Source organism: Ischnura elegans, chromosome 3 (genome assembly GCF_921293095.1).
Source record: "Ischnura elegans chromosome 3, ioIscEleg1.1, whole genome shotgun sequence".
In the NCBI taxonomy this organism is placed as follows: domain Eukaryota; kingdom Metazoa; phylum Arthropoda; class Insecta; order Odonata; family Coenagrionidae; genus Ischnura; species Ischnura elegans.
The window spans coordinates 108,282,177-108,306,228 of NC_060248.1; the positions used below are offsets into that span (position 1 = coordinate 108,282,177).

Genomic DNA, 24,052 nt, shown 5'->3' on the forward strand with positions numbered 1-24,052 from the left:
TAGGTAGGTGGGTGGAAGTGATTTAATGCCGAGGTGCAACGTACTAAGTGGATTCATTAACCCATAGCTTGCGTATCATATCATTTTTGTGTCTTATTCTAAGGTCACAAGGAAGGTCGAACGTGAAAGATGACAGGAAGCATAAGAATTCAAAACTGGCTGTTTTCTTTCATTACTCGGGCGACACTGAGATGGGAAAAGAGCCGTAGAACAATAAACGTGTTTTTGCAGAACAAAAATCTTTGGTTTAATTCAGATATTGATCTTTTTGGCGGGAAAAAATCGAGCCCCAGATAACGAGCTCGGAAACTTCTCAACCCTCTACCTCGGGTAAGTTCAATGTTATCGATGGGATATATTATAGCATTTACGTAAATGAGAGTATTACCTATCAAAATACTGATTTTATTTAGGTGTGTAGTCCATTCAGTCGTTCGTGTAAGAATTTTGAAACGTTGTGCGAGCGATCAAAGCGGAGGAGAACCACGGAATTGCTCGGCACAAAAGCAACTGAAGAGCTGGTTTATGCGACGAACGCAAGTATTCCAAACAAACAATGCGATGCAGCTCATATGGTAGATGAGGCAATTCATATAAGCCCCAGTAGAGCCAGAAAAATAAGGCAAGCTTGTAATATCCATAGATCTGACACCAAGGTAGTTCTTCCCTACAATGCAGACGAGGCATTAGGCTTAATGATTGAGGCAAAGTTGACTAAACATCAGTATACTATGTCCATCAGGAAAGGGGCCAGATCTCTAATGGCAGCAAGACCCTAAGAAGAAATTCTTTCTGTAAAAAACCGGTGCTATCCTTATGGTGCTACGACTGCTTTCATCCCAAAACGTAGACTCGGCACCCGTGTACAAAGACAGTGAAGAAACTACGGATGAGGAGTAATTGTTTTACTTCCTCATTTACTTTATTTGCTTCCCTTAATTATTGATTCATTAATTAATTATTCTACGAAATACTTTCACTAAAGATATCTCCCCCCAAAGCATAATGGTCAATTATCTTTAAGTGGGAAAACATCGATTCATTCGTGTAAAACTGGATTTGGCGACTTATAAATGCGTATGTGTTTTTCAGACCACCATTGCATCACACGTCGTTGTAGTATAATTATTCATAAAAAATAGCGAATGCGTATTTATTTTTTGAGAAAGCCATTATGCATGCATTAGAAGATATATCTAAGTTGTGTAACACCATCATATACCTCTACAAATGGGACAGTCGACTTTTGTCCGGAAAAAAGCGCTCCCCAGACCACTGTGAGCCACCTAGAGAGCTCCTGATACCTAATATCTACAGTCAGTCAATGCATCCACCTAAAATGGAGGAAAACTTGAAGCAGGAAAAATAATGATACATAATATTCCATTATATTTGAATGAAATCAGCGAGAATACAACGTTTATAAATAAATATCGTAAGCTTCCATTCTTCTCAATGGCAAATTAAAATTTTGAGTATTTTTCACTAGCTGCGTTAAAAGGTGAGTTCTTTTTTTTAGCTGATAACGACGGATATTACAATGGTAAGCTGAATGATTGTCAATAACTAAGATCTGACACAATATGAAAATAATATCAGGAGCTACTTTTTCGGACGTCATCTTTGGCATCGCCAATGCAAGCGATGTATTGAGTTTATTTGGAAATACGTGCATTACTGGCAACTGTTCGCCAAATCAATTTAGTGAACGGATTGACGCAACACCTGATACAACCACACCCTTCTTCTTCCTCTGAAATGCGTCTTCGCTCAGCTGTCTAACCACCCATCTCAATTGCTATAAGCGCAACCACGCATTCTGCGACTGATTTAAAATCCCTATAATTGTGTATTCCTGTACCACACAACGCTAATTCTATATCAGATGTATGGTAGGGTTCTACTCAATCTATTTAACTGAGGCCCACTGTTGGCCGCTTAGTTTGCTGAAATAGGTTAATTCATGACACGTGTTTACCCAAAGCACGTTTCTCCACAACATATTCCTCGATTGATGAAATGCCTGGACCTTTCACGGTTCGTGTTCCCAAATCCGTACGAATAGCTCACTTCTAGCTTCATTTGAAATACAAAACTGGATACCTTTATTTAAATCACATCTTACCCAATATGAATAAAAATAGCCGAGCAGTAAATTAATAATTGCACCAAAATATTATGCATCAAAAACTAAGCTACCATAAAAATACCAGCCTTTTAATTAATACTGAAGGAGAGGAAATAAAAAAAATCAGAGGCGTACGATTATTTTATTACAATTTTTAATGTTATTTTTTAAATTATTGTAATGGAATAATATGGAAGAAACTTTTCGTGAAGCAAAAATATCTAACGGCAAAGAAATGGCTGCGTGATATGGGTTTCTTCAAGTACCTGCGTTCGACAACGAACGATAACAGTAAATAAATAATTATACCAAAATATTATGCATCAAAAACTAAGCTACCACAAAAATACCAGCCTTATAATTAATACTGAAGGCGAGGAAATACAAAAATCAGAGGTGTGCGATTATTTTATTACAATTTTTAATGTTATTTTTTAAATTATTGCAATGGAATAATATGGATGAAACTTTTCGAGGAGTAAAATATCTAACGGCAAAGAAATGGCTGCGTGATATGGGTTTCTTCAAGTAACTGCGTTCGACAACGAACAAGTTCCGGATCACCGTGCGCAGTACCTACCCATGAAAAACATCTCACGCTAGAGGCTTCCATTTCTGGCACAATGGAAACGCTACAACAAAGCGTGGGAATGAAGTCGCTTTCAAACCAAAGATGCCCTATAAATTCTATCTAGGATACGATACGGGAGAGCAAAAACATCCTCCTCGCTGACTCACTAGAGGGCTGTAGTGATCAAAGGAGTTTCAGGGCAGAGCCCGGATGCTCTTGGATTCGCGAACGCATACAAGCCTCCAATACTACACACGGAATATTCAAGGAAGTTGTAATGTCTCACACTGCTCTAAATACAAAGAGACGCAAAATATATAAAAAACTAATGATGGGCGACGATTAACAGCACTGCTTCCTTGGCCGAATCTTTACCTGACAAAACGGCAAAACATAGACAACTTGACGGAGATATTGGACGAAGAAATAGTTGACAAGGCGGAAATACTTGAATGTATGGAATGAAATGGATGCACTTAACCTCATCAATATGAATAAGTGTGAAGTATAGTGATTATGCATAAAATAGACGTGCGAAGTGTACTCCGATGGATGTGTTGAGAACTGCTTTTTAACGTGCTAAAAATTGATATCCATTAATATAGTTTTAAATATACACCTTTTATATTTACGAATTAATATTTTTTGCACTCACGGAAAAAGCAATCGCGAAATATATGGCTTGATTCACTGTTCACGCCACGGATACAGAATAATTAATTTTTATTTTATTTTTTTGCGGCTACAACTTTGAAACGGCTTCAAACCTTGACAGGTATTTCTCATTCACATAGCTGATAGTTTCTAAATTCTTGCAATTATATAATATCCGTACACACCGCGTAATGAATTACGTGAGGCACACTCACCGGTCGCATTTGATTAATACTATAATGTAAATCTAGTGATCACTGAACCTAAAACAGGGACTGACGAGTTCTTAAATCTTACAAAACAATGACATGATGGTGCCTCATGCCCATGCCGCACACGAAAGCGTCGCTAGGAAATAGACGATTGTGAATTGAGCGAGAGAAAAATACACCCAGACCACTTACTCGGGGAACGCGGTGGCGTTGGTAAAGTGATGACTACCCACTCCGCAGCGAGCATGGGACGCACTCGAGCGTTGGCTTGTGACGGGGGACCGACATCGGTGGCGGAGGTTCGACTAGGTCGAACGTAACATTTCAAAGACATAGGGAAGAAACGTGGACGTTCGCGTCATATCAAAGTAGCGTCCGTGCACATTACGCATCAGCTCTTACGACAATTAATACAAACAACAGTCAAAGCTCATACGCGGAAGCATTGGCATGCTGACTCATACACGGATGACTACACTAGATAAATAGATTAACAGAGAATTCACTCTTATCAATCTCCGGAGCGGAGAAACTCGTTAGTCCACGGCTGGTCTAAGGGTAGGCAACTCGGGTCCCCAGAAATAATTGTTTGCAAGCCGCGTAACTATCATTTTTGTGTACAGTGACTTAATATGGCTACATTATTAATGCATACACTATTAACTTGTTTACATTAAGGAGCACACGATTAATTTGTAATATGATCTCGAGATATTCATTCAGCCATGCAAATCACGGCATGCAGCCCATGGGCACTGTAAGGTTGCTGACCCTAGCGATTATCAATCAATACATACGACACTATTTTCTTGAATAGCCATATTTTCACCATCTAGACAGATAGTGACACACATGACAAGCATTTAATTAACCCAAACATTGTTTTTATACTCACATTGCCACTGATCAAAGCGATGTGATATTTTTACGTTTCTAGTGGGAATGAGGTTTCCATAAAAATGACGTTATCGGCTGCGTTGCGAAACTGTGACTCATATCCGGAAAATATAATTGGTATCTACTGAATCCTTATCGCGCATTCTCATGCACGTGCGAAGAAAATAAAAAACCAATGGCAGCTCGCGTGATATTAAGGATTTCAAGCTTAGGCTGGATAAAAATTTCAATAAACATAATCGGAGGATAAACATCTGCACATGTTCAACTCCATCTACTTATAAGATCAGTACATGCAACAGTTAAACAAACCCAGCTCAGTAGAACAGAGATGAACATCATCATGGAAACAAAAAGAGTTTAACTTCATGCACGACCAAAAATAACACTACTTATGACAATTTTTTAAGATTACCCATAGAAGCCGTAGCGAAAACGTTCACTGCCTTGACTCATGGCTGATTCAATCGCTAAGCATGCGGTAGGTTAACAATATGGCCCAAAATAATACCTTATATTAAAAAAACAATAACACCTCGAGCCTTAATAAATATAATGATTGTTTATTATAATTATTGTATAAGGTCAATCGATGGAAGAGAACGAGTGTAACTCGCGATGCGAGATTTGGTATAAGAAAGAAAAGAAATGGTGGTCACAGATCGTCTACTGGGATTTAGATATTACAAGCCGCAACGAACACTTAAATAGAATAATGCCAAGGTGAATCCAATGATGCTAAATATTTAAAAGAATAACTAATAATTCACTAACTGACCAGGAAGAATGTTTATTTTTTGAGGGAAAATATTCTCATATCCGTATACATAATGTTTTCATATCGTTTATATAAATGTACAAATATCCTATCAGAAATAATTACCATCACATTTAACATACGACAAACAACGAACAATCACGTAATGTCAAAAGTCAATTCCAGGGCCATGATAGACGAAAGAAAAACTCCGAAGCCAATTAACGATATAAAATTGAAATATGTTGGCAAGAAAGGCCGCGATAATATAATATTGTACGCAAACAAGCAAAAGAAAACAGTTAAAATTTCATTTAACATTGAAACGATAAATAGTGATGGATGAGCCGTAGATGGAGACCCTTCACCAGAAGGTTGATGTTATCCTTATGGAAGACTACGTTTCAATATGTAGTGAATATTGATTGAACAATTCTACGTTCCCTTTCAACCGGTAATGCGTTTCAACCTGCGAAGCGTTTATTTTCAACAACAAGCAGTATGCAAATGAGGGTGTTCATAAATAATTGATTCGATGTAATCGATGGGCACACGTGAAGTAAAAATAATCACAAAGAGAGCGACGACAAGAGATCGATAAATGCCAATCACAGGGTTATTATTCACGGGGGGCACAGCCGTATTCGCGGATTACATAAATCCAGAAATGGTCGAACTTTATCATCACAGAGGGAATACTATGCATTAAAAACAACACTGGAAAAGCAGAAAAGACGTGCCATTGAGCATATCTTGTTGGTTAATAATCAAAAGACAAAATTATTATCCATATAATTTCATTTGAATGGAGAACTATAGCTTCAATAAGCTAAAGTAGATTATGATACTGGCATCATTACCAATCCATGTTATGTAAACAGATTTAATGATAAACGATTTTAATTTCTCCTGGTAAATACTATTGATGAATTTTTCTCGGGTTCTCAGCCAGATTAATTCTTTCATATAAGCTGACGTTCAGCGTGAAATCGGATTTCCATAGAGTAACACGGCCTTGAAGATGGGAGACAAGTCGTCTCTCGGAACGTCGGTTTATATGAAAAAATTAACCTGGCTGGGGACCCGAGAAAAATTCATCTATACATTTAATGATGATTATACATATAAGGTTGTGTAAAAGGTGCAAGAATAAATACATAATCAAATATAAATACAGATTGGAAAAACAAGTGAGTAGAAATTCCGAAGAGGATATATTTCTAATTCGATCAATGAAGGACACATAATATGGTGATATTTGATCAGTGCCAATTGATCGCATACTTACAACACATTGCTGGCATCGCAGAGTTATGGGAGAGATACTTCCTCGGTCGCCGAATTTCATACAAAATTAAACAGGATGATGATGACAGTGCGAGCGAAGTAGAACGCAAGAACGCCAAAAATAACAGTGACCAGATCATCGGTGTTTTCCAAATTTCTACACAATTGAGGTGCTGCATGGCAGCGGTTACAAAAATAGCCCTCTCGTATCTTTTCTCTTCCAGCTCTTAAGATACCCCAAAGACAAGCAAGTAGATTACGGTCGACGAACAAGACGATATCACGGTTCATTAGTCGCTGAGCCAGAAGAGAAGAAGAAATTGACAAGAATGATGAGACGACATAATACAAAATTCAACGGGGCATAAACAAATAGAAATGAAGGACCTGTAACAGCTTGTCTATTAGGAAAGGAAATGGCTGTAATAACACATTTTCCTACGAGATTAAATGAAAATGTGCAAATAAAATTACACACCTACATATTCTGACACGGGTTCATAAGACCACGCTATTCCTGTGCGACTCGAGCACAACCATCAAGGATAACAAAAGTCGTGCATCCAATTACTTTGTAGGCTATACTCATGACTTGCAGTTCGAAGCGATGAAAAACACATCAGGAGAAAGGCTCAGAAACATAACAGGGTAGAAATGTCGATTTATTAACTACGAAGAATAAAATGGATAAAATACGAGGAAAATGCATACGCCACGGGGTGAAAGGTTGTCATGCACTGAGGCTCCATTAGGTTCTTTCGATGGGCTCACATCTGTTAGTTCAACGATTACGTTATTTGCTCACTCTTATCGCATGTTAGCCTCCGATAAGAGCGCAGAGGCTGACTTCAAACCATGTTCACTTTATCGCAGGGAAGCTTTCCTTCTCACAAAGCTAGTTTTGGACCTAAAGATGACTCTGCGAACTAATTAACATAATTAACTGAAGAAGAAAATTTGCTACAAACATTACAAGGTCGGTAAGATGATAATGGAAATAGATAAATATCATCGAAGAAACTGCAATGTCACTACACTACACTTAAGTCATGAAGGCTTTTTTTTTATAGATAAGCTTATCTTTATAGTTTCAAATCGGCAGGTAATATCAATCAGACACTAATCCAGGAACCTATGTTACTTATCTATGTTATACCTATGAACCTATGTTATAAGCAATAAAATATATATGTTGGATATAATACAACCCTTAACTAATTAGACATACCCTTCATAAGAAATGAAAATCTTAGTATTTTTAGCATCAAGTTTCGACCTTCGCATTACTATTTTAACGACATTATTGTCCTGGTGATTGAAGATTTCGCGGATCATTGATTTGCAAACTGTAATGTCGTCAGTTCCTAATCTTTTAATCAACAATGAAGTCGATTGCAGGACATAAAGGGAGCGCTGGATAATAGAAGTAGCACTTTAACACGACTTTTATCATTAAATTTTAGTGGCTATTAGTTAAATTATGAACAATTCTGGAATCGCAAGCATTAATCTAAAGGTTTTCAAGGAAGGCTCAAATCAACGATGGGCTCAAGAGAAAACAGTAAGGTGTGTATGTATCTACTTCCACCAGACAAATAAAAACGAAACTATCATGGATAGAAATGTTAAAAAATAAATATTTATTAAATATGAACAACCGAGACCTTAAAATATTGAATGCTATCATAGCACCAGAAGTTTTGGCGGATACGATGTGACATAATGAAGTAATTATTTATTTATCCTCACAAAATATTAGGAAATCATGTTTACGGCACAAAGAAAATGCATCCAACGAACACTATCTTTCAACATTGATAACATTGGAGAGGAAATATTTACCCCAACTGGTTAAAACTGAATATCCGCCGAAGTGTAAGCTATAAACTTCCGGGATTAAAATACATTTTTTAAGACTCCATGAGAGAATTGCGATCGTAAAATCTACGAAGTAACACAGGAGAAAATTTTTGCCTGATTTTCGGTATCCCTCGTCAGTATAAAATATTTAAGGGCCTTGAGGTAACTAGTTTGGACTTTTATTAGGAGCAATATACATTCATAACAATTTATTTCCAGACACAAATAGTAAAAATGGTTAGTGATGAACATAATTTTCAGATGATCCCGTACTGAAGTAATTATGATGATGACCGACGTTGCCCAGAAGACGAACCACAGCAAGATAGATTAATTACTGCGATAGAGAGCGATTGGCATCACGTAGGGCTACCGACAAAAGGACATAAAAAATAATTATATCTTTTAAGTTAAAACACGGCTGCTGCAATCAACGCGAGTAAATATAGCCCGCTTTGGTGTCCGATTATCTATTTCTTGACTTGAATACGAAATTTCATTTGCAAAACGACAATTACCATCGTAGCATCTCAACTACAGAATGACTGTAACTTCCTAATAGAATTGAAGACAGTTTAATATATCAACACAATTCCTGACGCTTACTCTTGAAGGAAATGCAGATAAATTTATACCGCACACATCAATAATAAATTATAACTAAATGTGGAGTAATTATATTTAATAATAAGCTTATATTTATAAAGTTAACCATTATTTCTTGAAAATGTGTGGTAAACAAAAATAATCTAATTCACCATGGAAAATTAAAGTTGTTGTAACTAACTCCCCACCTTGTAGGATTATATTTGTTCTCAATGAATAATCGCATAACTAAAATTACACCATAAAAAATAAAATACGCCTAAAAATAATTTAAATAGATGAAGAGGTTAGAGATGACATGAAAATAATAATTAATATCAACCTCGCCGAAATTTGTCACTTTCCTACGTTCAAACATAAAAAGAACCGAGAGCATATTATGATGAACACAATGTCATTGAGAGCACTCTCGTAAAGCCCCGTCCGCTCGCTCAACACGGCAATCTTATCGAGTTCAAACTAGCCAAGGGCTTTTGTATTGGCGCTCATAGCGGGATTTTATTGATTCTGCAGCAGCGAACGACGCTTGTGCAGCGAGGGCCGAGCGTGAGGCGAGCCCGAGTTGCAATAACAAAACGGTCCAAGGTGAGGGGACGCCAGGCTACCGTACCTTTTATGCCCCCCCCCCTGACAGAGCGTGCATACGCGACGCTAGGCACGTGCCACTCACCCTTACCCCCCCTTACGGCGTCCCGACCCTCTCCCTTCTCTCTCCTCAACCAGAATCCTAACCCAACCCTCTCCGCTACGTATGTACTCCCTAAAATATTGGATTGATGATATTGACGGAGGGGAGATTTCGCGACTCTCGCCGCACTCACGCCGAGATACATCACGGAGAGGAGAGAGAGAGAGACAGAAGCACGAATATTACAAAAGAGGATCCTCAAGTCGGCCTCTTAATGTATTGCCACTCGCCGCGCATTTAAACGGGTTTACGAAAATCGCCACATGCGTCGCTGACGGACAATTTGATTAAAGTGTCGTGGGAAATAAGGTATAATTGGGGGTGTAAACCAAAATATACATACAAGATGATGTGATACATCAAATTCATAAAAGGTCAATGCAATTCTTCGCAATATCAAACATTGTACTGCTAAATATTCGAAAAAAAAGTGGATCGCATTGCTCTCATCACGCGCCGCGGACATTTTTGAAAACCGATTAAAATGCGACCGGAGGGGCAAGAGACATCACCCTTATAAGGGATGGAATTGGGCCTCCAGTATGCAGTCCCCTTAGACAGAAGGAAGAGGAATACATACCTTTTGATAAATGATGCATTTCCACGGCATTTGAAAAACAACGACAATACCGCATTTAAATATTTTCTTCCTCGCCGGAGGAGGAAATGGGGGCGGGGGCAGGAGTTGCCGGGCCTGACTGGTTTGAATACGGGGGTAAGGGACGGAAGGGCTAAGAGAAAAAAAAACAAGGGGGAAGATTTTTTTGCATCGTCGCAGACGTGTATTCTGCCCTACAAAGTGCGGTACGTGCTCGAACGCTTTAGAAGAGCGCTATAGAAGTGAATTAAACTAGATTTAATCCCAGAAATTTCAAACGCCGCAATAAGAGAAGAGAAAAATCATTGGAAAGAGCGATACTGCTTGAGTGAAGATCCAATAATCCTAAAAATTTATCCCTAAATTAATTTCATTTTCACGAGGTCGTCGAAATATGAATAATGCCAAATGCTGCACGAAAAATTGAAACCCATACATTGTATACGTTGATGTATTTTTTGTCATAAGTACCGGTCCTTCCGAATTTACTTATTCCTGCGAAAGCACCAGCTCGAACTAGAGGAAGGTTTAAAAAGTATGGCATGAAACATCGAAATAAGGGATAAGACTCAACTTTTCTCCTTGCGGACTCCACTAGAGCCTGCCGATAACTTGACGCACAGCTAACCACTATACAAGGAAACTTCATTGCCATTAATAGGAAGATGATATACAATTTCATATTGATCTAATTTTAAAAATGCACTCACTAGCTCGTCAAGAAAAATTTAGAGGAAAAATAACGCCCTAAAGGATTTTCCGTCAGAAGAAGCAGGCTTTGCGGAGCCGAGATATTTGCAGCCGCCACTCTCCGATATTCTGAACGCACGAGAGGCCATATTGCAGACGAAAATGGGAATTGAGCGCTGCATTACCCAACGGAGGTCGGAGGAAGTAGGCGAAAAACGAATGAACATGTGATGTTTCAGCTTGCAGTACGCAGAAAGCGATGAATAATCGCCTCATGTTACCGCAAAAGAAAGTGCCAGATAACTAAGATGGGAGAGAATGACGTAGATGATGGTCGAATTCTAAGCAGCAAGGTACGGATCACGAATGAGCAGTATTATTAACATGGCCGCGTTGAGAACGCTTCAAGACGATAAGTTAAAAATGTCAATCCTATTGACCCCTAGCGGAATATTTAATACAGACTAAAGCTAAGGTCGACAAAAATTACGAATAATTTAATGAAAATTCTACTTCCAGCGAGATTTATAGACACACATGCCGCTTCAATATACTACCTAGATAAACCAACCAATCCATATACGATATACAATTTTATACACTGGGGGAAGTTTTCCGCATTTTAACACCCTTAAGGTGTATAGAATTATGTACACGGAGAAATTAATCATGATAAAAAACAGACATGGCTCAAGAAAACGAAGTGAACTTTTGTACTCTATAAGATATTCCGTAATATCTTGGCAGGATTTCTAATAAATTCATTTGCTATCGTAAAAAAATACGAAACCCCGGGCAATGAACACCGTAATAGGGTTAAATATAGATTAGAATTTAAGAAAAAAGTCAACAACATAAAAATATATAGTAGATTTAATATGATAATCCAAGACATCACTAAAGAAATAGTCAAAATTACAAGCGTTAATGAATGCGAAATTCTCATCTTCGATCTTGGACAACAAGTTTTGCTGGAACTAATATCTTCGGCTGGTCCGTGACAGAGTGTAGATAGGCATATCGAAGACGTGCAAGCGATATTGATCTGAGAATGAGCGCGACCAGAATGCAGAGGGAATCCCACGTTCGAGTTTGAAACGTCAAGTAAAAATCAATTCGGTAATGATAGAGTAAGCATTGATATTACTTTCATGCTGTGACATGCTAACCAATCGTCTTACTTATAATCGATAGAACAGGCATGGGATGACATTAGACAGGACACATAGGTACCTCCAAAACTAGCAATAACCGATGTTATTAATACAGTTTTTTCCTCAGGAAGAGTAGCAATTATGTCGGTCCTTAAAGATAATTTAAGTTAACTTGAAAACAATGTCAGAGCGGTTCGCACTAAATAAGTCAATTCAATCGCAAAAATAGTTGTTAGTACCATGATCAATAACTAAATGGCGGTATTTCCCAAAGGTTTCCTCTCCACGTTTATTTACTCAAACGGTAATCCACTCATAGATGTTTTATTTGCAATAATTGATTTACAGTTCGAGAACTAGCGACGCTGCGCAAAGAGGGACCGCCGGAGCTCCGTGATGATACACGAATTCACGATTTTTTTAAAAATTCATTGAATGCTCGGTTGCTCATACCTTTCCTTGCGTGCATCTCTTGGTTCACTGACTCCCGAATCAATGCGTAGCGATTGCATACGATGATAACGCACCCCCTGTGCATTTAAGAAGTGACAACCTGAGAAAAGTATATCATTACGCAATAACCTTACCCCTTGATAATGGCTTGAAGACGTTGAAACCGGTCGAGTATTTAAATGCATACTGCGTGGAATACAACAAAGTTTACTTTTTAATCTATCATATTACGATACCACAGTGTAACCCCGGAAACCATTGATATCATATTTATGAGGTCTGGAAAAATAAGCACAGTAAATAACAACCACGTCATGACCCTTCTTATAATATCCAGTGCTTCCACACACCGTTCACGTCGCCCGGCTATACTCATAATCGAACACCGTAGCGCCGTCGAGGAGAAAGGGCCCGCCTCTACCCTCCCGCACCACCTGACTGCAGAACCAGGCGCGACGATTCGGGTTTATCCGCCCTTCGCATTCGGCAAACTGGGAGCGGCGGTCCTTTTATTTATTTTCAAACTCCTCGTCCGGCTAGACAACTTCTTACAAGAGACAAGCCGAGCGAGGCGAGGAAACAACACGCCTTAGGTCGACCAACGAGTTGAATTTTACGACACACCAAGCGTGCGCGTGCGACAATATAGAACGTGTTTTCCAATACATTCATGCCTTAAGGCTGAAATGTGAATGGCGCGAACTCCACAACGAAGAGATTGATACGATGAATGAGAGAAATTAAGCAAGTGTGGAGTGGCACTTCCGCCGCGAGAGAGAAACATCAAAATCAATAACAAAGCAGGCCACAGAATAATAAGCGATCCCAAGAATATTCTCCGATTTAATTGATACATCTAGATCTACGAGGTACCGTGAAAGCCACCACTAGGGTGTGTGTCACGGGGTGATTCTACACCAGGCATGATGCAGTCATCCTGTTATTGGGATAGATTTAAAAATTAATTTTTTCCTAGTACAATCGGGGAAAGCAGCGGTGTCTCCATAAATAGAATTAATGGCGTCATTCGGTAGGATGACCAATTCCATATTTCCACTGTTCTAACCTTGTATGGTTTTACTATAGGAATTACTAACCGATGGCAAGTTATGTGTTTGCATAAATGTGCACGCATTGTGGTTATCATGCACAACATTTCTTGGTCGCCGCGGTGCGCATGAGTGGATCCTCTTGAATGCTGGTGATGCTGGTTATTAGTCACCCTAGCGCAGATATCTCTTTACAAAAAAATGGTAAAACTTTTTCTTTATGCCTTTCATCATTAGACGAGCCCAGATAAAAGAAAATCATCAATAAAACCAAGAAAAGAATAAGTATATACATCAAACAATATAACCATGAAAATTGGACGACAGACATAAATGTTCTTCGTTGAAATTGCACGCTCAGTTTCGCATACTGACTTAATTGGTAAAAATTGATTGATTTGCTTTCCGAATGATTGGCTTGCTTTCCCAAATACAACATGAACCCACACACGAAAAGCCGATGTACGAGCAAAATAATAATTCCAGATGCAAAACTGGATCACTAAATAAAAGGATCTCACTTCCAAAAGGACGACTATTTTCCCCAAAAACCTCCCACCGCGAATTAAATCCAAGACATCTATCATAATATAATACTTTGCTTCCTTTCCCAAGCTGACTTTTATGGCCATTGTCACCCCACGCATGCATGTGAGACGTCTTCAATTTCATGGGCTTTCGATTTTACGGTCTTCCTTCCTCTTCCGGCAAGGTTAGAGCCGGTGTGTTTGGAGGCAAAGGTCGGCCCAGGGATCACGCAAGAATTTTGAGTAGCAGCCGTTCTAATCCTCCCCTCAAACCCCGCGTTTTCGCCAGCAGCGAATGACTCATTCCAGCTGCCCACCCCTCCAACCCCAGATACCCAGCGTCGACCGACGCGCAGAAATAATAACAGGCAATACGGAATGTTCCAAATTCTACGATGCTGCGCTTCATACGCATATGAGATTAAAAAATTACTTTTTTTTCCTTCGAATATCATAATTCAAGCGCAAACCATGAATGAACGTTCTATGCACGAATACGTTTCGAGCGTTACGCATACGCTATTCAGGGATTTTGTTTAATACCACAACAATTCCGGTAAATTAATTGAATAAAGTGATGATATAACGTGTTTATTTATTTAACTAAAAAATGTTTGATTGAAACATATCCTACGATATCCTAAAAATCTCCTCAGTACGAGGAAAAATATCTTTCCACAGGTTATAAAAATTAATATGAAAATCCTTCCAGATTCAATAACTGGAAATAATAAGTTACATTCCCAAAGATTGCGAATAAATTTACATTCAGAGAAAATTACTTTCCTTGATGGAAAAAACTGCAGTTACACCTACCAGCAGATTACATGTGCGAACACTACAATACATTCTAAAATGCTGTTATCTTGGACTAGAGGTGGCTACAACCGCAGAACAGTATGACGGTTAAAATTAAACACGCCTAATAATAAATGTGACACGCTTAGTTTTCCAGCGATAAGCATCTTACCTCAGGGTCCCATCCCCGCAGGAGTACGATTACATAATATAACTAACGAACCATAAGTTGTGAGTAATAACATCCGAACGAGATTCACTTCGTAATAAAATAGGAATCTTGTATTTTTAATTAATAATTCCTATCGGACCACGAATAAAAGTTTTAACCGAAAATAGTATCACATTAAAATAACATCAAAATTGACAAAACCTAGGTAAAAAATACAGTTCTAAAACGAGGAATTCCTACAAACATAACAGAGCAAATCTTATACCTTTTAGATTTGATATTATGCTGGAAGGGCACAAGAACCTTTTAAACCTTGCCATAAGTGCCATCGATACTGGCCTCGGAGAAAATAGTACCATAAACACCTACCAATGTAAAACGAAAACTAATTATAAGATACACAAGAAATTGTAACAAAGCGTATCAGGTAAAATACCAGTGCAGTGCCGTGCAGATACTAGCACGTAACGTTAAACTTTATTAGATGACGTAACCTAAATTTTCATCTGAAAATTATTAGCGGAACAACAATAACAAAGAATCCTAGGCGTTATTCTAGATCCGCAGGAACCCTCGCCATATCTACTCGCTATTCCCTCATATAAGGAGTAATAATGTGCAAACAGATACGTAAAGAATGTATATCGGCCAGAATTGGCTAGGTATTTAAAGAATCTGCACATTTGCGAAAACGACTTTTATTAAGTGTAAAATAAAACAGGAAAAAAATCAGGTTCAAACTTCAACCAGCAGAAATACTCACAGAATTAATGGTAATCTACTTAAATGTCAAACGCAAGGATCATTAAAAAGGATATTTCTCGGGGCGTGAGTACAAAATTACGAAATTAATATTAAACATCGGTGACGACACTTCTTTAGTAGGGCTACTCAAAGTTGGCACTTGGGCATTTAAACCCACAGCAAATAGGATGATAATTGTATTACCTTCGGAATCGTACGCGTCTCGCGAGACATCTCTTCAATGATTTGCGTCTATCATAAGTTGTTCGGCCCTCAGGAGCAACTTCATCCGGATTGGACCGATTAAATTTTAAAAAGAAACATCATCCGAGGGGTTTACTTAATAACTTGCAGAGCAGTGATAATAAGTTCACGAATGATGCGCGTATGACTGATGGTATCATAAAAATCAGATAAATATACAAAGCCGGCTAATTTTCGTCCTCGACGGAAGCTCAAATTAGTATGATTTGCGGTCCAAATCCCGGACATTAGTTACAAGGAAAAGAAACAGTAAGAAAGAGTTGAAGGCCAGCGTACATAAATTTGCAAAATCCTTCCATAAAACCGAAAATAGTCGGCCACATGTCTCTGGGACTACTATACTGTACCTTACCTGAAACACAAAACTCCCAAAACCGCCCTTACCCATCCCACACCCTTTCCCTCTAATATTTGAATCCGCGCCATGACTTAAGGGGTTTTTTCTAACAGAAACAAAACGTTGCTGAAATTCCTAGGAGACAGCAGACCAGCTGGGAAATCGGAATCACAAAACAAGAAATTCTAGCGTGAGACAAATGAACTATTAACGCTAAAATTATAGTGCAATTTATGAAGAATGGACGGGATATCCATTGTTATCAACTCCACAGAACGGCAATAATCAATGTCTTACGTAAATAATTAATAAGCATGTAATGAAATAATCAAAATTACGATCTATCGTCCGCAGTACCAACGCGTAAGCATATCATGACGTTAATGCCGCCATATAAAGGTAAAGCAAGTACGCAAAGTCAATGACAATTGCATTCAGAAAGATAAAACAATTTTTTGGACGAATAATTATTCATTTCTCAATAAATAAAAGAAAAACACTCAAAGTTAACACTATCACCTGACGTAAATCAAAGCTTCCATCTTTGCCTCGCGCGGTACCTCACCCTATCACATCAAACCGGCATCAAAGGCTCTCACTGATTGGTTGAAGGTCAAGAGCCAACTTAATATGGTCCAACTACTGCCACATATATACACGAATTAGAACAAATGCCTAAGCCTAGTAGTTACTACAACAGTAATAAGTTTGCTCTAATATTGATCTCAATACAAACGAGGCATTCACTCAGTCTTACCAAAACACGGCCGAGGCTAGGCCGGGCAAAAATGGCTTTGGGCGACTGCGGGTCGGAAACCGCTATGAGATGGATGGCGGGAAGCCAGAAATGAACAGCGCACGGAGGAATAGCCACAAAAAAGTGGTCAGCTAGGCTTCACGGAATAAGCATTCTGAGATACGGCCGCCAACAACGTAAGTGAAACACATACCACCACATTTCAATGGAAAATTAATGAAAATCTACAATCACTCAACGTATTCCGTAAAACGTCACCTAACTAATATTCCGGGTAATCAATTGATTTAGCAGAAAATTAAACTTTAATTATACGGATCGCGGAAGAACAGATCTAATTTAAACTCATGAATCCTACGCTTTTCACAGAGAGTAGTAATAATTGAACAATAGTTAAGCTTCAGAATTACACATGGATGACGAGAAATTTGTTACGGAACGTTAGATGTCAGCATATATGAATTGACTGCTTCAAGTACTCAGTCTACCTACATCAGTACCAACTTCTTCGATGGTGTTCTTTAAGCACTAGATACAAATTAAAGAAACGAAAAATTAAGCAAAGGAATTTAACAATCTTATTTTAATTGCGAAAGATTCACAATAGGATTTGCGGGCAAACATAGGTGCACATACGCTTTTGTGAATCACCATTACTACTCATACGGGATTAAAAAAGTGCCAGTTCAAAACATATACATTCTCTACCATATGCCAAAAGATAAGAAAAATTAATAATTAACATTCTTGGGATTGTGGGATGATATACTGATCGAAAGAAAAAGCCGAATTTAAAATCATAAAAAGGCATAAGAATTAAGAATTTAAAGGCATAAAAATATCTGCACACAGGGAAACGATCTTAAGATTTCCTACATGTGCTATGTGGTGTTATAGTAATTACAAATCTCGAAAAATGTTAAATTATGGAAGATAATTCATTTTCAATAAAATCCGGAGGTAAAAAGAAACAGTTGCGCTTTTTCGACGAGTTTTCTCGCCTCAGCGGACGCATAATTACGCTTACCCAGCCGAAAAATCCGCTTACTATTTCACACTTTCTTAATCAGGTGACAAATCCAGGCGGCTATGGCCAAGACAAAATGACATCCGTCGTCGATTAAGAAAAAGCGTCAGCATTCAAGACTGCCGGAAACTTTGAGTAACGGTTGTGACGCGGTAGCTATTTAAAAAAACACGTACAACGCACTCTGTTCCGTAAAGCACTCTTTCGTGTCAATCCATAGCTGACAAATATGATAATATGCCCATGAAAGTCTCATCAATTATTTATGAGATCTATACACTAAAAACTGAAATTTAACTCACACGAAATAAATTGTAAACGGAAATTTGATATAATATCTAATTGCAGTTGTAGCGAAAGACTTAAGAACTCACCAAATTAAGGTTAGTAATGCCTTCAAAATAAAACGATGTCATTTGATACAAATCACTTTGGTTGGAGGAAATAAATTTCCTCTCGAGTTTATTGATTTTAATTCGTGGAATTTCACGACTTTTGGACGCGAAAAGTATAATGGATTGGAAACCAAGGCAATAGTGTAAAGGCGACTTCACTGTTTCTAGAATATTTTAATAAATACAAACGGGTATGACATCCATTACTAAACAGAAAAGTTATGACTGTCTCATTCCATAATATAAAACGTTGATAAATATAAAGACACATTGAGGATAGAGGACATTAATCAGGGAAGAAATGTGTGATAGCCACGATAAAAGATAATCAAACCATCGAGGTTCTAGAGATAATGTATCCATTTACAACGGAGGAAGACAGTGTTTAGAACAAATATTGAAATAAGTAGCATACGCCTCATAAATGCGATCGCCTAAACTGGAATCTTGAGCCACGAATATGATAAAATAAAGATAAAACTAGCAACTAAGTTGTCTCTTATGCACCTCAAGCTACATAAATTTCTTAGTAACATTCATAACTCTCCGATTCAGCGAGAAATGGCACTATTTGCAGAATTTCGGGACGAGAAAAACCCAAATAAAATCTCCAAAAATGTGCATGAATTAGCCGTAAAGGAAAGAATATAGCCCTAGCCCAGATCATTTCACAGGTCTTTCTTGTATTCAAGGGGACCTCTGGCGTAGATGGAGCAAAATCCACTAAAGAAAAGAGTATGTTAGGACAAAACGTGATAGGATTCTATCCATCAATAATTTGGACTCACAAAAATTATGTTCGAAGATTTATTGACTTACAGAGATATTGCCTAGTCGAATAATTACACTTGTATGGCTCCAAATCACCAAATATTTGAGGAATTTTACCATCTTTCCTATTAAATGTTATGTCAAATCGGGAGACGCTCAATCGGTGGGATACGCATACAACCAAATATATGAAATTTCTATTAGCACGCAGTTTTTCAATAATTCTCAAAATTTTGATGAACTCTGACAAAAGAAGTCTATACGCGAATCAGCAACTGGAAGAGTTAAAAACAAACTGAGATTGTAAAAATATAATGTAGACTTAACTTTAATATGTACAATTCATATCGACCGGAGAACAAACAGGCCGAAAATTAGAAAAGGAAAACAACAATTAAAACTAACGAAGATTCGCTATGCAGGATTGCAGATTGGTTAACATACGACTCAGGCAAGATTCATAGAATAATTCACGGTAGAATTCCTAAAAGTCATATCCTAAAGGGCACTAAAGACTACGCTTACCCGCGTCCCTTCGTCCGACGGGCAACGAGGGACCCAGACAGGTATACAGGTTTTCGAAGAAGGATCCCTACCCACGCGAGTCGCCGACCAACCATTTTTCTAGGACAGTACCCAAAAGTAGGGGCTAACGGTGAAATCTAGTCACTTTGACGGGCCATTGGCTTCGGTTTGCCGCTGGGACGCCCCGGAATGAAAGTGTACGCTAAATAGACGCAAATGTAAATGCGTGATGCCGCCCTTGGCTACGGTTGCTGGGAAACGAAAAACGCACATCTCATCCTCTTGGGAAAATAATCCAAAACTTGGCGCGAACATGGAGGTCGACTAAAAGGAATGTAACTCCCCGCTTGGAATAAGGTGACGACCTCAAGGTCGTCTCAGAACAGAAACGAGCGATACGGCGCGCGGAAAATTGTCCGCCTGTCATAAAATTTTAATATACACACCTCGAAACCTGTAATTAGTCTGTACGTTGGATTTCACTATAATCCCCCGACTACTTAAAATTAACAACCGGTCGACACGCGCAACGATTTTCGAACGTCCTTAGTTCATATCGGTGTATGGCTTTTCGGTCTAATTACTATTGTCATATAATGCGAGGTGCGGGCTTAGTGAGAGCTATATCCAAGCAAAAATTATTCTGGCAGCAGCTAAAGAATTGCAACATTAGGGTAAAACTGGCGAACAACCTAGAGGTGGAATGTTAGATGGAATGAAATGTATAATATACGCGGCTTTATTTACTCAATTTAAAAAACATAAATTTAATGTACGCATGGAAATGTAGCCTTTATGAGACGTGTAATAGTGGAGAGCAATCATGTGGCGAAGACTCAGCGCAGCGACGAGCTCAACAATGAAATGACGACCCGTAATCTCCATGGCTACAAGTAACAGAGCGCCCAACTACTAATATGAGGCCCCCACTCTTGCGACACAATGGACAGATATGCCCTACCAGATTTCACCTCATCTAGTCGACGGCACCGACCGCCATGAGAAGCCAGTGTTTCCTAATACCGTGCATCAGTATGCAAAATCAAGAACAACGCCAAGCTAAATTGCAGCGCCGACGCGACGTGACCACGAATTTTTTTCCTGAATTTGCGCCACTGTCCGAAAAAATCAATGTCATGCTCCGAATAAAGTTCTGACAGGAACCTAAAAAAAGCAGGCATACAAAATAAAGATAACACAATAATCAGCACGGATAGAAACATGTATAAAAAATGTTTGAAAAAATATGTAAAATACGATTTTGAAATCCAGTCATGAAAGGAACATGGGTCGATATTTTCTCATACAATAACACCTGATCTTCAATTAGACAATAACCTAATCAATGCATTAACCAATAAATACTGCGATTGACTTTTTGAAAAAACAAAATATGTAGAGGAGCCATGGAATTATAATTCAATTACATAGTGTGGCAGAGCTTTTTGTTGAGTTACCAATTTAATGCTACAACTTTTTAATAAAATAACATGTTCATTGTTGCATTTGAGTTATCTGACAAAATAAACGCAAGCTCAATACTTAAATCGGTAAGGCGGTTCTTTATAGAACCAAAAGTCCATAAAAATCCACTTTTATTTCGCAATCAACATAATAACTGCTTTTGATAAAAATCAATTGAAGAAAAGAACATTGTGGTATCCGGAGACAAAAAATAGGTTAGACGCAGACGCCGGGAATTTATGTAAAAACTTATTCAATTCGGGAAAGAACGCTCACGATAGAACAAACTCAGGAAAGCTCAGCGTACCGAGCACATTCTGATTTCGTAAGAAGCTAGAAAATCTTACGACCTGACGGTACACGCCGCAAGTGAGCTGCTGACAACAAAACTCTAATAGTAAGATTCAGGCACCATAAAGTAATAGGACGCAATCAAAATGTATACAATTGAGAATCATTTATTGGGAACAATAAATAAATGTGATGCGCAAATGCGAGTCGTGTTTCCATGCGTCTTTTAAATTAAATTTATCAATTGAAAATATAATTGCGTAAATGTCAATCCTAGAATGCTAATAACGCGGAAACAATTAACCGTTCACTGCACGACCATCCATTTGGCTTCATTCGCGTAGCATGCCACACACGAATATGTGCAGCGACATAATAATTGCAGTCAGATACCAACTTGACGTGAAATCTGGCAACGTAGCAGCTACCTCCTGCTGGTGGAATCCATCCATCCAGCACTCCCTGGGCCCTCACACCCCCATCCAAACTACCCCTACCGCCGCCGTTGGACTCAAATCCCACTCCGACCTCCCTCATCCTCATACCTCACACCTATTACCCCAACCCTCAATCTACATTGAGATTGGAAGCTTGGTGTTCATTGGGCGGAGACTACATGAATTATAAAAGGAATTACCAACGATGACTCGCGCATTTGAAACAAATGATAGTAAAACTTAGATAAATAAAACGTCCACTCAACTACGGCATCATTCCGTCCACCCATACACTGGAAGAGTCAAACAGAAGCTTAAATGCGGAAATCAATCGATAACCGTGTAATATCTCAAGGCCAAAAGGTTTCCAGGACGACCGCATCCAATAACCATTTTCTAAATTAGTACCAAAAAAGTCCATCCTGATGACCATGAACTATATTTATTGAAAAAAATGGGAGTAGGAATGAAGATAATGGTGAAGGGTCAGGACGACGGAAAAACTAGCTTTTAAAACAAAATTTTAAGAAAACATTCTAGTTAAATGTCAACGATTCGCAAATTCATTTGAATAACTCGATATAAGGAGCGAAAATAGTACAGGCTGCGTTTTTTGCATGGATGCAATGCACCATCCAGCTTCAAACGAGCCCCAGCCTGATTAGCGATTCTCCAAAGCTCGGCAAAAGGCTATTTACGGCCATGTTCATACAGCGAGAGTCCAAAAGGGAGTGGAAGGAGGAGGAAAGGCGCAAGGAAGCGCGGTAGGGGAAAGGGAGGAGCCTGGGGCAGGAGGGGGATTGAAGTTTGGGGTGAGAGTAGTTAAAAGGAAGGGGATTGGGAAGGAATAGAAAAGCGGAGAGAAATTGGGGAGGGGGGGGGGAAGGGTATAGTAATAGGCAAGTGAAGGAGATAATGGAAGGGGTAAAAAGGAGAGGGGGCTGGCGTAGAGGGGAGAGTGAAAAGAAGTTAAGGGAAGGGGGCCTTACTGCCGCTCAAACGCCAACAGAATATGGGGCGGCACTAAAATTCGCGACTGTGTCACCAGTGTGCCACAACGCCTCTAAAAAGCTTCAAAAAGATAACAGAAAATGCATAGAATTAGCAACGGGCATAAAATGACGAAACAAAGACTAGTTTTACACATTTCACTTGATATAATGACACGAAAATTTGGATATTCACGAGGTTGCTGAATATCAATCGCTAAATTATCTGACCATCCAAATACAAACGAATAACACCAAGCCATACAATGACATGAGATGGGACGATGTAAACGACACAAGACCTAGTACAAAGCGAACAAAGCACGTAATTTACAAGTAGGTCCCAAAATATTGATTTAATCTGATTTTCAAATTTTAATCTAAAATACTTCAAAATAAGAATAATGTATCTCATAGCAAGAAATGGAGTATAATATCAATTCTACAACAATAATTACAATATCAATTATTTATGGCATATTAAAAAAATGAAAATAACAACATACGAAAAATAAATAGCGCCAAATTCGCATTAATGAGTACATACTATCAACAAATATCATTAATGACAATTACAAAAACTTACTTTAAAATAATAGTATTAGGACAAAAATTCGGCTATTATTCAAATTAATGACAATGAGAACTCATAAATTTGGAAAAATTGCAAAAATAAAAATAACAAACATGCACACACAGGCAATATTTTTCCAAAATTTCCATGCTATTTTATACAAAATTGTCTCGTTGCAGTAATAGATATTTTATTTTCCTGATGCAAGCTGGCTTCCCGAGGTGGACGCTAAGCTCAAGGGCAACCTCTTTCCGTTCCAGCACATAACCCCTATTATAGGCTCGTCGAGTCTGGTAATTGAGGAATCAATATTGTGTTCACGTCTTATTCCATCAACGAAAAACTTATCGCATCAGCGCATATGACAATTGCAAAA

The 24,052-nt window shown here is 38.4% G+C and overlaps 1 protein-coding gene across 2 annotated transcripts in view; it reads right to left on the reverse strand.

The window, feature by feature from the left end:
• The window catches only part of LOC124156341, a 71,155-nt gene that overhangs the window by 46,084 nt on the left and 1,019 nt on the right, over positions 1-24,052 (reverse strand). The window lies entirely within an intron of this gene.